At 39.0% G+C, this 15,793-nt stretch overlaps 1 protein-coding gene across 9 annotated transcripts in view; it reads right to left on the bottom strand.

Annotated features, from left to right (window-relative positions):
* The window catches only part of LOC105479087 (tryptophanyl tRNA synthetase 2, mitochondrial), a 125,340-nt gene that overhangs the window by 91,394 nt on the left and 18,153 nt on the right, over nucleotides 1-15,793 (bottom strand). The gene's annotated exons all lie outside the window — the stretch shown is intronic.

The following is a 15,793-nucleotide window of genomic DNA, read 5'->3' as shown; positions in this document are numbered from 1 at the left end:
TTAAACAAAATATTATCAGCCAAGAATTTTGTATTCAGCAAAACTAAGTTTCATAAATGAAAGAGAGATAAAGCCGTTTTCAGACAAACAACTGCTGAGAGAGTTCACCACTACCAAGCCAGCACTACAAGAACTGCTAAAAGGAGTCGTAAATCTGGAAACAAAACCTCAAAATACACCAAAATAGAACTTCCTTAAAGCATAAATATCACACGATCTATAAAAAAGTAACACAATTTTAAAAACCCAAGGTATTCAGGCAACAACTAGCAGTGATGAATAAAACAGTATCTCACATCTCAATGCTAATGTTGAATGTAAATGGCCTAAATGTTCCACTTAAAAGATACAGAATGGGAGGATGTATAAGAATTCACCATCCAAGTATCTAGTGTCTTCAACAGACTCACCTAACACGTAAAGACTCACATAAACTTAAGGTAAAGGAGTGGAAAAAAAGATGTTCCATACAAATGGACACCAAAAGCGAGCAGGGGTAGCTATTATATCAGACAAAACAGACCTTAAAGTAACAACAGTTAAAAAAGACAAACAGAGACATTATATAATAAAAGGATTAGTCCAACAGGAAAATATCACAATCCTAAATATATATGCACCTAACACTGGAGCTCCCAAATTCATAAAACAATTATTACTACACCTAAGAAATGAGATAGACACAATAATAGTGGGGAACTTCAATACTCCACTGACAGCACTAGACAGGTCAAGACAGAAAGTCAACAATGAAAAAATGGACTTAAACTACACTCTAGAACAAACTGACTTAACAGATATTTATAGAACATTCTACCCAACAATTGCAGAATATACATTTTTTTCATCAGCACATGGAACATCCTCCAAGATGGACCATATGATAGAACACAAAACACATCTCAATAAATTTAAGAGAACTGAAATTATATCAAGTACTCTCTCAGACCACAGTGGAATAATACTGGAAATTAACTCCAAAAGGAACCCTCAAAACTATGCAAATACATGTAAATCAAATAATCTGTTACTGAATGATCCTTGGGTCAACAATGAAATCAAGATGGAATTTAAACAATTATTTGAATTGAATGATAATAGTGGCACAACCAATCAGCAAAAGTAGTGCTAAGATGAAAGTTCACAGTATTAAATGCCTACATCAAAAAGTCTGAAAGAACACAAATAGAAAATCTAAGGTCACATTTCAAGAAACTAGAGAAACAAGAACAAACCAAATCCAAACCCAGCAGAAGAAAAATAACAAAGATTAGAGCAGAACTAAATGAAATTGAAACAAACGAAAATACAAATGATAAATGAAACAAAAAGCTGGTTCTTTGAAAAGATAAACAAAATCAATACACCATTAGTGAGATTAATCAAGAAGAGAGAAGATCCAAATAAGGTCAATTAGAAATGAAATGAGAGATATTACAACTGACACCACAGAAATACAAAAGACAATTCAAGACCACTATGAACACCTTTATGTGCATAAACTACAAACCCTAGTATATAAACTATATAAACTATAAATTCCTGGAAATATACAAACCTCCTAGATTAAACCGGAAAGAAACAAAAACTCTTAAAAAAAAAAAAAGTAATGAGATTGAAACAGTAATAAAAAAAAGTTGTCAACAAAAAAAGGTACAGGACCAGATGGATTCACAGCTGAATTCTATCAGACATTCAAAGATGAATTAGTACCAATCCTACTGAAACTACTAAAAAATATAAAGATGGAATCCTCCCTAAATCATTCTATGAAGCCATCATTACCCTAATACCAAAACCAGGAAATGACATAACAAGAAAAAGAAAACTACAGACCACTATCTCTGATGAAAACAGATGCAAAAATCTTCTGTAGCTAAATGAATACAACACAATATCAAAAAGATAATTGACCATGATCAAGTGGGTTTCATACCAGGGATGCGGGGTTGGTTTAACATACACAAGTAAATAAATGTAATGATATATCACATAAACAGAAATAAAAACAAAAATCATATGATCATCTTAACAGATGCAGAAAAAGCATTTGACAAAATCTAACATTCCTTTATGATTAAAACCCTTAGGAAAATTGGCATAGAAGGGATATATCTTACAGTAATAAAAGAGATCTATGACAAACCCACAGGCAACATTATACTAAATGGGGAAAGGTTGAAAGCATTTCCCCTGAGAACTGGAATAAGACAAGGATACCCACATTCACCAATTCTATTCAATATGGTACTGGAAGACCTGGCCAGAGTAATCAGACAAGAGAAAGAAATAAAGGGCATCCAAATTGGTAATGAGGAAGTCAAACTGTTGCTCTTTGGCAATGAAATGATTGCATACCTAGATAACCCAAAGACTCATCCAAGAAGAATACAGGAGGGCAGAGCAAGATGGCCGAATAGGAACAGCTCCAGTCTCCAGCTCCCAGCGTGAGCGACACAGAAGATGGGTGATTTCTGCATTTTCAACTGAGGTACCAGGTTCATCTCACCGGGGACTGCCGGACAATCAGCGCTGGTCAGCTGCTGCAGCCTGACCAGCGAGAGCTGAAGCAGGGCGAGGCATCACCTCACCTGGAAAGTGCAAGGGGGAAGGGAATCCCTTTTCCTAGCCAGGGGAACTGAGACACACAACACCTGGAAAATCGGGTAACTCCCACCCCAATACTGCGCTTTACCAAGGGTCTTAGCAAATGGCACACCAGGAGACTATATCCCACACCTGGCCGGGAGGGTCCCACACCCACGGAGCCTCCCTCATTGTTAGCACAGCAGTCTGCGATCTAACTGCAAGGCAGCAGCGAGGCTGAGGGAGGAGCGCCCGCCATTGCTGAGGCTTAAGTAGGTAAACAAACCTGCCAGGAAGCTCGAATAGGGTGGAGCCCACCACAGCTCAAGGAGGCCTGCCTGCCTCTGTAGACACCTCCTCTGGAGACAGGGCATAGCTAAACAAAAAGCAGCAGAAACCTCAGCAGAGGTAAATGTCCCTGTCTAGCAACTTTGATGAGAGCAGTGGATCTCGCAGCACGGAAGTTGAGATCTGAGAATGGACAGACTGCCTACTCAAGTGGGTCCCTGACCCCTGAGTAGCCTAACTGGGAGACATCCCCCACTAGGTGCAGACCAACACCTCACACCTCACAGGGCTGCATACGCCCCTGAGACGAAGCTTCCAGAGCAAGAATCAGATGGCAACACTCGCTGTGCAGCAATATTCTATCTTCGGCAGCCTCCGCTGCTGATACCCAGGCAAACAGCATCTGGAGTGGACCTCAAGCAATCTCCAACAGACCTACAGCTGAGGGTCCTGACTGTCAGAAGGAAAACTAACAAACAGGAAGGACACCCACACCAAAACCCCATCAGTACGTCACCATAATCAAAGACTAAAGGCAGATAAAACCACAAACATGGGGAAAAAGCAGGGCAGAAAACCTGGAAATTCAAAAAATAGGAGCGCATCTCCCCATCCAAAGGAACGCAGCTCATCACCAGCAACGGATCAAAGCTGGACGGAGAATGACTTTGACGAGTAGAGAGAAGAAGACTTCAGTTCATCAAACTTCTCAGAGCTAAAGGAGGAATTACATTCCCAGTGCAAAGAAACTAAAAATCATGAAAAAAGAATGGAAGAATGGAAAACTAGACTAATCAATGCAGAGAAGGCCATAAACGAACTGACAGAGATAAAAACTATGACACGAGAAATACGTGACAAATGCACAAGCTTCAGTAACGGACTCGATCAACTGGAAGAAAAGTATCAGCAATTGAGGATCAAATGAATGAAACGAAGCGAGAAGAGAAGTCTAAAGAAAAAAGAGGAAAAAGAAATGAACAAAGCCTTTAAGAAGTATGGGATTATGTGAAAAGACCAAATCTACGTCTGACTGGGGTGCCTGAAAGTGAGGGGGAATATGGAACCAAGTTGGAAAACACTCTTCAGAATATCATCCAGGAGAGTTTCCCCAACCTAGTAAGGCAGGCCAACATTCAAATTCAGGAAATACAGAGAACACCACAAAGATACTCCTCGAGAAGAGCAACTCCAAGATATATAATTCTCAGATTCACCAAAGTTGAAATGAATGAAAAACTGTTAAGGGCAGCCAGAGAGAAAGGTCGGGTTACCCACAAAGGGAAGCCCACCAGACTAACACCAGATCTCTCGGCAGAAACTCTCCAAGCCAGTAGAGTGGGGGTCAATATTCAACATTCTGAAAGAAAAGAATTTTCAACTCAGAATTTCATATCCACCCAAATTAAGTTTCATAAGTGAAAGAGAAATAAAATCCTTTACAAACAAGCAAATGCTTAGAGATTTTGTCACCACCAGGTCTGCCCTACAAGAGATCCTGAAGGAAGCACTAAACATGGGAAGGAACAATGGGTACCAGCCATTGCAAAAACATGCCAGAATGTAAAGACCATCGAGGCTAGGAAGAAACTGCATCAACTAACGAGCAAAATAACAAGCTAATATCATAATGACAGGATCAAGTTCACACATGACAATATTAACCTTAAATGTAAATGGACTAAATGCTCCAATTAAAAGACACAGACTGGCAAATTGGATAAAGAGTCAAGACCCATCAGTTTGCTGTATTCAGGAGACCCACCTCACATGCAGAGACACACATTGGCTCAACATAAAGGGATGCAGGAAGATCTACCAAGCAAATGGAGAACAAAAAAAAGCAGGGGTTGCAATCCTAGTCTCTGACAAAACAGATTTTAAACCATCAAAGATCAAAAGAGACAAAGAAGGCCATTACATAATGGTAAAGGGATCAATTCAACAGGAAGAGCTAACTATTCTAAATATATATGCACCCAATACAGGAGCACCCAGATTCATAAAGCAAGTCCTTAGAGACTTACAAAGAGACTTAGACTCCCATACAATAATAATGGGAGACTTCAACACCCCACTGTCAACATTAGACAGATCAACGAGACAGAAAGTTAACAAGGATATCCAAGAATTGAACCCAACTCTGCACCTAGTGGACCTAATAGACATCTATAGAACTCTCCACCCCAAATCAACGGAATATACATTCTTCTCAGCACCACATCACACTTATTCCAATATTGACCACATAATTGGAGGTAAAGCCCTCCTCAGCAAATGTACAAGAACAGAAATTATAACAAACTGCCTCTCAGACCACAGTACAATCAAACTAGAACTCAGGACTAAAAAAACTCAATAAAAACCGCTCAACTACATGGAAACTGTACAACCTGCTCCTGAATGACTACTGGGTACATAACAAAATGAAGGCAGAAATAAAGATGTTCTCTGAATTCAATGAGAACAAAGATACAACATACCAGAATCTCTGGGACACATTTAAGGCAGTGTGTAGAGGGAAATTTATAGCACTAAATGCCCACAAGAGAAAGCAGGAAAGATCTAAAATTGACACTCTAACATCACAATTAAAAGAACTAGGGAAGCAAGAGCAAACACATTTAAAAGCTAGCAGAAGGCAAGAAATAACTAAGATCAGAGCAGAACTGAATGAGATACAGACACAAAAAACCCTCTAAAAAATCAATGAATCCAGGAGTTGGTTTTTTGAAAAGATCAACAAAATTGATAGACTGCTAGCAACACTAACAAAGAAGAAAAGAGAGAAGAATCAAATAGATGCAATAAAAAATGATAAAGGGGATATCACCACCGACCCCACAGAAATACAAACTACCATCAGAGAATACTATAAACACCTCTACGCAAATAAACTAGAAAATCTAGAAGAAATGGATAATTTCCTGGACACTTACACTCTCCCAAGACTAAACCAGGAAGAAGTTGAATCCCTGAATAGACCAATAGCAACCTCTGAAATTGAGGCCATAATTAATAGCCTACCAACCAAAAAAAAGTCTAGGACCAGATGGATTCACAGCTGATTTCTACCAGAGGTAAAAAGAGGAGCTGGTACCATTCCTTCTGAAATTATTCCAATCAATAGAAAAAGAGGGAATCCTCCCTAACTCATTTTATGAGGCCAACATCATCCTGAATCCAAAGCCTGACAGAGACACAACAAAAAAAGAGAATTTTAGACCAATATCCCTGATGAACATCGATGCAAAAATCCTCAATAAAATACTGGCAAACCGGATCCAGCAGCACATCAAAAAGCTTATCCACCATGATCAAGTGGGCTTCATCCCTGGGATGCAAGGCTGGTTCAACATACACAAATCAATAAACATAATCCAGCAAACAAACAGAACCAAAGACGAAAACCACATGATTATCTCAATAGATGTAGAAAAGGCCTTTGACAAAATTCAAAAGCCTTTCATGCAAAAAACTCTCAATAAATTCGGTATTGATGGAACGTATCTCAAAATAATAAGAGCTATTTATGACAAACCCACAGCCAATAACACACTGAATGGGCAAAAACTGGAAGCATTCCCTTTGAAAACTGGCACAAGACAGGGATGCCCTCTCTCACCACTCCTATTCAACATAGTGTTGGAAGTTCTGGCTAGGGCAATCAGCCAAGAGAAAGAAATCAAGGGTATTCAGTTAGGAAAAGAAGAAGTCAAATTGTCCCTCTTTGCAGATGACATGATTGTATATTTAGAAAACCCCATCCTCTCAGCCCAAAATCTCCTTAAGCTGATAAGCAACTTCAGCAAACTCTCAGGATACAAAATTAACGTGCAAAAATCACAAACATTCTTATACACTAGTAATGGACAAACAGAGAGCCAAATCAGGAATGAACTCCCATTCACAATTGCTTCAAAGAGAATAAAATATCTAGGAATCCAGCTTACAAGGGATGTAAAGGACCTCTTCAAGGAGAACTACAAACCACTGCTCAGTGAAATCAAAGAGGACACAAACAAATGGAAGAACATACCATGCTCATGGATAGCAAGAATCAATATCGTGAAAATGGCCATACTGCCCAAGGTAATTTATAGATTCAATGCCATCCCCATCAAGCTACCAATGACTTTCTTCACAGAATTGGAAAAAACTGCTTTAAAGTTCATATGGAACCAAAAAAGAGCCCGCATCACCAAGACAATCCTAAGTCAAAAGAACAAAGCTGGAGGCATCACACTACCTGACTTCAAACTATCCTACAAGGCTACAGTAACCACAACAGCATGGTACTGGTACCAAAACAGAGATATAGACCAATGGAACAGAACAGAGTCCTCAGAAATAATACCACACATCTACAGCCGTCTGATCTTTGACAAACCTGAGAGAAACAAGAAATGGGGAAAGGATTCCCTATTTAATAAATGGTGCTGGGAAAATTGGCTAGCCATAAGTAGAAAGCTGAAACTGGATCCTTTCCTTACTCCTTATACGAAAATTTATTCAAGATGGATTAGAGACTTAAATGTTAGACCTAATACCATAAAAATCCTAGAGGAAAACCTAGGTAGTACCATTCAGGACATAGGCATGGGCAAAGACTTCATGTCTAAAACACCAAAAGCACCGGCAGCAAAAGCCAAAATTGACAAATGGGATCTCATTAAACTAAAGAGCTTCTGCACAGCAAAAGAAACTACCATCAGAGTGAACAGGCAACCTACAGAATGGGAGAAAATTTTTGCAATCTACTCATCTGACAAAGGGCTAATATCCAGAACCTACAAAGAACTCAAACAAATTTACAAGAAAAAAACAAACAACCCCATCAAAAAGTGGGCAAAGGATATGAACAGACATTTCTCAAAAGAAGACATGCATACAGCCAAGAGACACATGAAAAAATGCTCGTCATCACCGGCCATCAGAGGAATGCAAATCAAAACTACAATGAGATACCATTTCATACCAGTTAGAATGGCAATCATTAAAAAATCAGGAAACAACAGGTGCTGGAGAGGATGTGGAGAAATAGGAACACTTTTACACTGTTGGTGGGATTGTAAACTAGTTCAACCATTATGGAAAACAGTATGGCAATTCCTCAAGGATCTGGAACTAGATGTACCATATGACCCAGCCATCCCATTACTGGGTATATACCCAAAGGATTATAAATCATGCTGCTACAAAGACACATGCACATGTATGTTCACTGCGGCATTATTCACAATAGCAAAGACTTGGAATCAACCTAAATGTCCATCAGTGACAGACTGGATTAAGAAAATGTGGCACATATACACCATGGAATACTATGCAGCCATAAAAAAGGATGAGTTTGTGTCCTTTGTAGGGACATGGATGCAGTTGGAAACCATCATTCTCAGCAAACTATTGCAAGAACAGAAAACCAAACACCACATGTTCTCACTCGTAGGTGGGAACTGAACAATGAGATCACCTGGACTCGGGAAGGGGAACATCACACACCAGGGCCTACGATGGGGATGGGGGAGGCGGGAGGGATTGCACTGGGAGTTATACCTGATGTAAATGATGAGTTGATGGGTGCAGCACACCAACATGGCACAAGTATACATATGTAACAAACCTGCACGTTGTGCACATATACCCTGGAACTTAAAGTGTAATAAAAAAAAAAATTTAAAAAAAAAGACTCATCTGAAAAGGTCCTAGATCTAATAAATGAATTCAGTAAAGTTTCAGATACAAAATCAACGCACATAAATCAGTAGCACTGCTATACACCAATAGCAATCAAGCTGAGAATCAAATCAAGAATTCAACCCCTTTTACAACAGCTGCAATAAAATAAAATAAAATTCTTAGGAATATACCTAACCCTAAGAGGTGAAAGATCTCTACAGGGAAAACGATGAAATACTGCTGAAGGAAATCAGAGATGACACAAACAAATGGAAACACATCCCATGTTCATGAATGGGTAGAATCAACATTGTAAAAATGACCATACTGCCAAAAGCGATCTATAAATTCAATGCAATTCTCATCAAAATACCACTAACACTCTTCACAGAACTAGAAAAAACAATCCTAAAATTCATATGTAACAAAAAAAGAGCCCATATAGCCAAAGCAAGACCAGGCAAAAAGAACAAATCTAGAGGCATCACATGACCCAATTTCAAACTACTACAAGGTTAGAATTACCAAAACAGCATAGTACTAGTATAAAAACAGGCACGTAGTACAATGGAATGGAATAGAGAACCCAGAAATAAAGCTAAATACTTACAGCCAACTGATCTTCGAGAAAGCAGACAAAAACATAAAGTGAGGAAAGGACACCCTATTCAACAAATGGTGCTGGAATAATTGGCAAGCCACATGTAGAATAATGAAATTGGATCCTCTACTCTCACCTTATACAAAAATCAACTCAAGATTGATCAAAGACTTAAATCTGAGACCTGAAACCTAAAAATTCTAGGAGATAACATCAGAAAAATTCTCCTAGATATTGGCCTAGGCAAAGAATTCATGAGCAAGTGCCCAAAAGCAAACGGAACAAAAACCAAGATAATTAAACTAAAAAGTGCCTACACAGCAAAAGCAATAATCCGTAGAGTAAACAGACAACTCACAGTATGGAAGAAAATCTTCAGAATCTATATACCTGACAAAGGACTAATATCCAGAATCTACAAAGAACTCAAGCAAATCAGCAAGAAAAAAGCAATCAATCCCATCAAAAAGTGGGCTAAGGACATGAATAGACAATTCTCAAAAGAAGATATACAAATGGCCATAAGCACATGGAAAAATGCTAAAATAAAAATTACTAATTATCAGGGAAATGCAAATCAAAACCACAATGTGATATCACCTTACTCCTGCAAGAATGGCCATAATTTAAAAATCAAAAAGTAATAGATGTTGGCATGGATGTGGTGAGAAGGAACAGTTTTACACTGCTGGTGGGAATGTAAACTAGTACAACCACTATGGAAAACACTATGAAGGTTCCTTAAATAATTAAAAGCAGAACTACTATTTGATCCAGCAATCCCACTATTGGATATCTGCCCAGAGGAAAAGAAGTCATGTTTATGAAAAAGACATCTAGGCACACATGTTTACAGCAGCACAATTCACAATCGCAAAAATATGGAACCAGCTTAAATGCCCATCAACCAAGTGGGTAAAGAAAATGTGGTATATATACCATGGAATACTACTCAGCCATAAAAAGGAATTAAATAATGGCATTCACATCAACCTGGATGAAGTTGGAGACCACTCTTCTAAGTGAAGTAACTCATGAATGGGAAAATCAAACACAGTATCTTCTCACAAGTGGTAGCTAAACTATGAAGACACAATGGCATAAGAATGACAGAATGGACTCTGGGGATTTGGGGAAATGGATGCGAGGAGGGTGAGGGAGAAAAAAAAAGAATAGTAAGAGAAATTGAGAAGAAAAAATCAGCTGAGGATAGGAAAAAAAAATTTAGGAGTTCTTAACTTGGGTTTATGAACTTGTGAAACTGTATGCAGTTTTGAGAATGCATATACACATTTTTCAAGATAGGAGGTCAACATTTTTTTTTTTTAATTTATTTATTATTATTATACTTTAAGTTGTAGGGTACATGTGCATAACGTGCAGGTTTGTTACATATGTATACTTGTGCCTTGTTGGTGTGCTGCACCCATCAACTCGTCATTTACATCAGGTATAACTCCCAATGCAATCCCTCCCCCCTCCCCCCTCCCCCCTCCCCCGTCCCCATGATAGGCCCCGGTGTGTGATGTTCCCCTTCCTGAGTCCGAGTGATCTCATTGTTCAGTTCCCACCTATGAGTGAGAACATGCGGTGTTTGGTTTTCTGTTCTTGTGATAGTTTGCTAAGAATGATGGTTTCCAGCTGCATCCATGTCCCTACAAAGGACACAAACTCATCCTTTTTGATGGCTGCATAGTATTCCATGGTGTATATGTGCCACATTTTCTTAATCCAATCTGTCACTGATGGACATTTGGGTTGATTCCAAGTCTTTGCTATTGTGAATAGTGCCGCAATAAACATACGTGTGCATGTGTCTTTATAGCAGCATAATTTATAATCCTTTGGGTATATACCCAGTAATGGGATGGCTGGGTCATATGGTACATCTAGTTCTAGATCCTTGAGGAATCGCCATACTGTTTTCCATAATGGTTGAACTAGTTTACAATCCCACCAACAGTGTAAAAGTGTTCCTATTTCTCCACATCCTCTCCAGCACCTGTTGTTTCCTGACTTTTTCATGATCGCCATTCTAACTGGTGTGAGATGGTATCTCATTGTGGTTTTGATTTGCATTTCTCTGATGGCCAGTGATGATGAGCATTTTTTCATGTGTCTGTTGGCTGTATGAATGTCTTCTTTTGAGAAATGTCTGTTCATATCCTTTGCCCACTTTTTGATGGGGTTGTTTGTTTTTTTCTTGTAAATTTGTTTGAGTTCTTTGTAGGTTCTGGATATTAGCCCTTTGTCAGATGAGTAGATTGCAAACATTTTCTCCCATTCTGTAGGTTGCCTGTTCACTCTGATGGTAGTTTCTTTTGCTGTGCAGAAGCTCTTTAGTTTAATGAGATCCCATTTGTCAATTTTGGCTTTTGCTGCCGGTGCTTTTGGTGTTTTAGACATGAAGTCTTTGCCCATGCCTATGTCCTGAATGGTACTACCTAGGTTTTCCTCTAGGATTTTTATGGTATTAGGTCTAACATTTAAGTCTCTAATCCATCTTGAATAAATTTTCGTATAAGGAGTAAGGAAAGGATCCAGTTTCAGCTTTCTACTTACGGCTAGCCAATTTTCCCAGCACCATTTATTAAATAGGGAATCCTTTCCCCATTTCTTGTTTCTCTCAGGTTTGTCAAAGATCAGATGGCTGTAGATGTGTGGTATTATTTCTGAGGACTCTGTTCTGTTCCATTGGTCTATATCTCTGTTTTGGTACCAGTACCATGCTGTTTTGGTTACTGTAGCTTTGTAGTATAGTTTGAAGTCAGGTAGCGTGATGCCTCCAGCTTTGTTCTTTTGACTTAGGATTGTCTTGGAGATGCGGGCTCTTTTTTGGTTCCATATGAACTTTAAAGCAGTTTTTTCCAATTCTGTGAAGAAACTCGTTGGTAGCTTGATGGGGATGGCATTGAATCTATAAATTACCTTGGGCAGTATGGCCATTTTCACGATATTGATTCTTGCTATCCATGAGCATGGTATGTTCTTCCATTTGTTTGTGTCCTCTTTGATTTCACTGAGCAGTGGTTTGTAGTTCTCCTTGAAGAGGTCCTTTACATCCCTTGTAAGTTGGATTCCTAGGTATTTGATTCTCTTTGAAGCAATTGTGAATGGAAGTTCATTCCTGATTTGGCTCTCTGTTTGTCTGTTACTGGTGTATAAGAATGCTTCTGATTTTTGCACATTAATTTTGTATCCTGAGACTTTGCTGAAGTTGCTTATCAGCTTAAGGAGATTTTGGGCTGAGACAATGGGGTTTTCTAAATATACAATCATGTCATCTGCAAACAGGGACAATTTGACTTCTTCTTTTCCTAACTGAATACCCTTGATTTCTTTCTCTTGCCTAATTGCCCTAGCCAGAACTTCCAACACTATGTTGAATAGGAGTGGTGAGAGAGGGCATCCCTGTCTTGTGCCAGTTTTCAAAGGGAATTTTTCCAGTTTTTGCCCATTCAGTATGATATTGGCTGTGGGTTTGTCATAGATAGCTCTTATTATTTTGAGGTACGTTCCATCAATACCGAATTTATTGAGCGTTTTTAGCATGAAGGGCTGTTGAATTTTGTCAAAAGCCTTTTCTGCATCTATTGAGATAATCATGTGGTTCTTGTCTTTGGTTCTGTTTATATGCTGGATTATGTTTATTGATTTGCGAATGTTGAACCAGCCTTGCATCCCAGGGATGAAGCCCACTTGATCATGGTGGATAAGCTTTTTGATGTGTTGCTGAATCCGGTTTGCCAGTATTTTATTGAGGATTTTTGCATCGATGTTCATCAGGGATATTGGTCTAAAATTCTCTTTTTTTGTTGTGTCTCTGCCAGGCTTTGGTATCAGAATGATGTTGGCCTCATAAAATGAGTTAGGGAGGATTCCCTCTTTTTCTATTGAGTGGAATAGTTTCAGAAGGAATGGTACCAACTCCTCCTTGTACCTCTGGTAGAATTCAGCTGTGAATCCATCTGGTCCTGGACTTTTTTTGGTTGGTAGGCTATTAATTATTGCCTCAATTTCAGAGCCTGCTATTGGTCTATTCAGGGATTCAACTTCTTCCTGGTTTAGTCTTGGAAGACTGTAAGTGTCCAGGAAATTATCCATTTCTTCTAGATTTTCCAGTTTATTTGCGTAGAGGTGTTTATAGTATTCTCTGATGGTAGTTTGTATTTCTGTGGGGTCGGTGGTGATATCCCCTTTATCATTTTTAATTGCGTAGATTTGATTCTTCTCTCTTTTCTTCTTTATTAGTCTGGCTAGTGGTCTGTCAATTTTGTTGATCTTTTCAAAAAACCAACTCCTAGATTCATTGATTTTTTGGAGAGTTTTTTGTGTCCCTATCTCCTTCAGTTCTGCTCTGATCTTAGTTATTTCTTGCCTTCTGCTAGCTTTCGAATGTGTTTGTTCTTGCTTCTCTAACTCTTTTAATTGTGATGTTAGAGTGTCAATTTTAGATCTTTCCTGCTTTCTCTTGTGGGCATTTAGTGCTATAAATTTCCCTCTACACACTGCTTTAAATGTGTCCCAGAGATTCTGGTATGTTGTATCTTTGTTCTCATTGGTTTCAAAGAACATCTTTATTTCTGCCTTCATTTCGTTATGTACCCAGTAGTCATTCAGGAGCAGGTTGTTCAGTTTCCATGTAGTTGAGCGGTTTTGATTGAGTTTCTTAGTCCTGAGTTCTAGTTTGATTGCACTGTGGTCTGAGAGACAGTTTGTTATAATTTCTGTTCTTGTACATTTGCTGAGGAGTGCTTTACTTCCAATTACATGGTCAATTTTGGAGTAAGTACGATGTGGTGCTGAGAAGAATGTATATTCTGTTGATTTGGGGTGGAGAGTTCTGTAGATGTCTATTAGGTCTGCTTGCTGCAGAGATGAGTTCAATTCCTGGATATCCTTGTTAACTTTCTGTCTCGTTGATCTGTCTAATGTTGACAGTGGAGTGTTGAAGTCTCCCATTATTATTGTATGGGAGTCTAAGTCTCTTTGTAAGTCTCTAAGGACTTGCTTTATGAATCTGGGTGCTCCTGTATTGGGTGCATATATATTTAGGATAGTTAGCTCTTCCTGTTGAATTGATCCCTTTACCATTATGTAATGGCCTTCTTTGTCTCTTTTGATCTTTGATGGTTTAAAGTCTGTTTTATCAGAGACTAGTATTGCAACCCCCGCTTTTTTTTGTTCTCCATTTGCTTGGTAAATCTTCCTCCATCCCTTTATTTTGAGCCTATGTATGTCTCTGCATGTGAGATGGGTCTCCTGAATACAGCAGACTGATGGGTCTTGACTCTTTATCCAGTTTGCCAGTCTGTGTCTTTTAATTGGAGCATTTAGTCCATTTACATTTAAGGTTAAGATTGTTATGTGTGAACTTGATCCTGCCATTATGATATTAACTGGTTATTTTGCTCGTTAGTTGATGCAGTTTCTTCCTAGCCTCGATGGTCTTTACATTTTGGCATGTTTTTGCAATGGCTGGTACCGGTTGTTCCTTTCCATGTTTAGTGCTTCCTTCAGGATCTCTTGTAAGGCAGGCCTAGTGGTGACAAAATCTCTAAGCATTTGCTTATCTGTAAAGGATTTTATTTCTCCTTCACTTATGAAACTTAGTTTGGCTGGATACGAAATTCTGGGTTTAAAATTCTTTTCTTTAAGAATGTTGAATATTGGCCCCCACTCTCTTCTGGCTTGTAGAGTTTCTGCAGAGAGATCTGCTGTTAGTCTGATGGGCTTCCCTTTGTGGGTAACCCGACCTTTCTCTCTGGCTGCCCTTAAGATTTTTTCCTTCATTTCAACTTTGGTGAATCTGGCAATTATGTGTCTTGGAGTTGCTCTTCTCGAGGAGTATCTTTGTGGCGTTCTCTGTATTTCCTGGATTTGAATGTTGGCCTGCCCTACTAGGTTGGGGAAGTTCTCCTGGATGATATCCTGAAGAGTGTTTTCCAACTTGGTTCCATTTTCCCCCTCACTTTCAGGCACCCCAATCAGACGTAGATTTGGTCTTTTTACATAATCCCATACTTCTTGCAGGCTTTGTTCATTTCTTTTTCTTCTTTTTTCTTTTGGTTTCTCTTCTCGCTTCATTTCATTCATTTGATCCTCAATCGCTGATACTCTTTCTTCCAGTTGATCGAGTCGGTTACTGAAGCTTGTGCATTTGTCACGTATTTCTCGTGTCATGGTTTTCATCTCTTTCATTTCGTTTAGGACCTTCTCTGCATTAATTACTCTAGCCATCAATTCTTCCACTTTTTTTTCAAGATTTTTAGTTTCTTTGCGCTGGGTACGTAATTCCTCCTTTAGCTCTGAGAAATTTGATGGACTGAAGCCTTCTTCTCTCATCTCGTCAAAGTCATTCTCCGTCCAGCTTTGATCCGTTGCTGGCGATGAGCTGCGCTCCTTTGCCGGGGGAGATGCGCTCTTATTTTTTGAATTTCCAGCTTTTCTGCCCTGCTTTTTCCCCATCTTTGTGGTTTTATCTGCCTCTGGTCTTTGATGATGGTGATGTACTGATGGGGTTTTGGTGTAGGTGTCCTTCCTGTTTGATAGTTTTCCTTCTAACAGTCAGGACCCTCAGCTGTAGGTCTGTTGGAGATTGCTTGAGGTCCACTCCAGACCCTGTTTGCCTGGGTATCA

Source organism: Macaca nemestrina, chromosome 1 (genome assembly GCF_043159975.1).
Source record: "Macaca nemestrina isolate mMacNem1 chromosome 1, mMacNem.hap1, whole genome shotgun sequence".
NCBI classification, from domain to species: Eukaryota; Metazoa; Chordata; class Mammalia; order Primates; family Cercopithecidae; genus Macaca; species Macaca nemestrina.
Note: the sequence above shows the minus strand (reverse complement) of the source record. Positions and strands in the feature narration are given on the sequence as shown.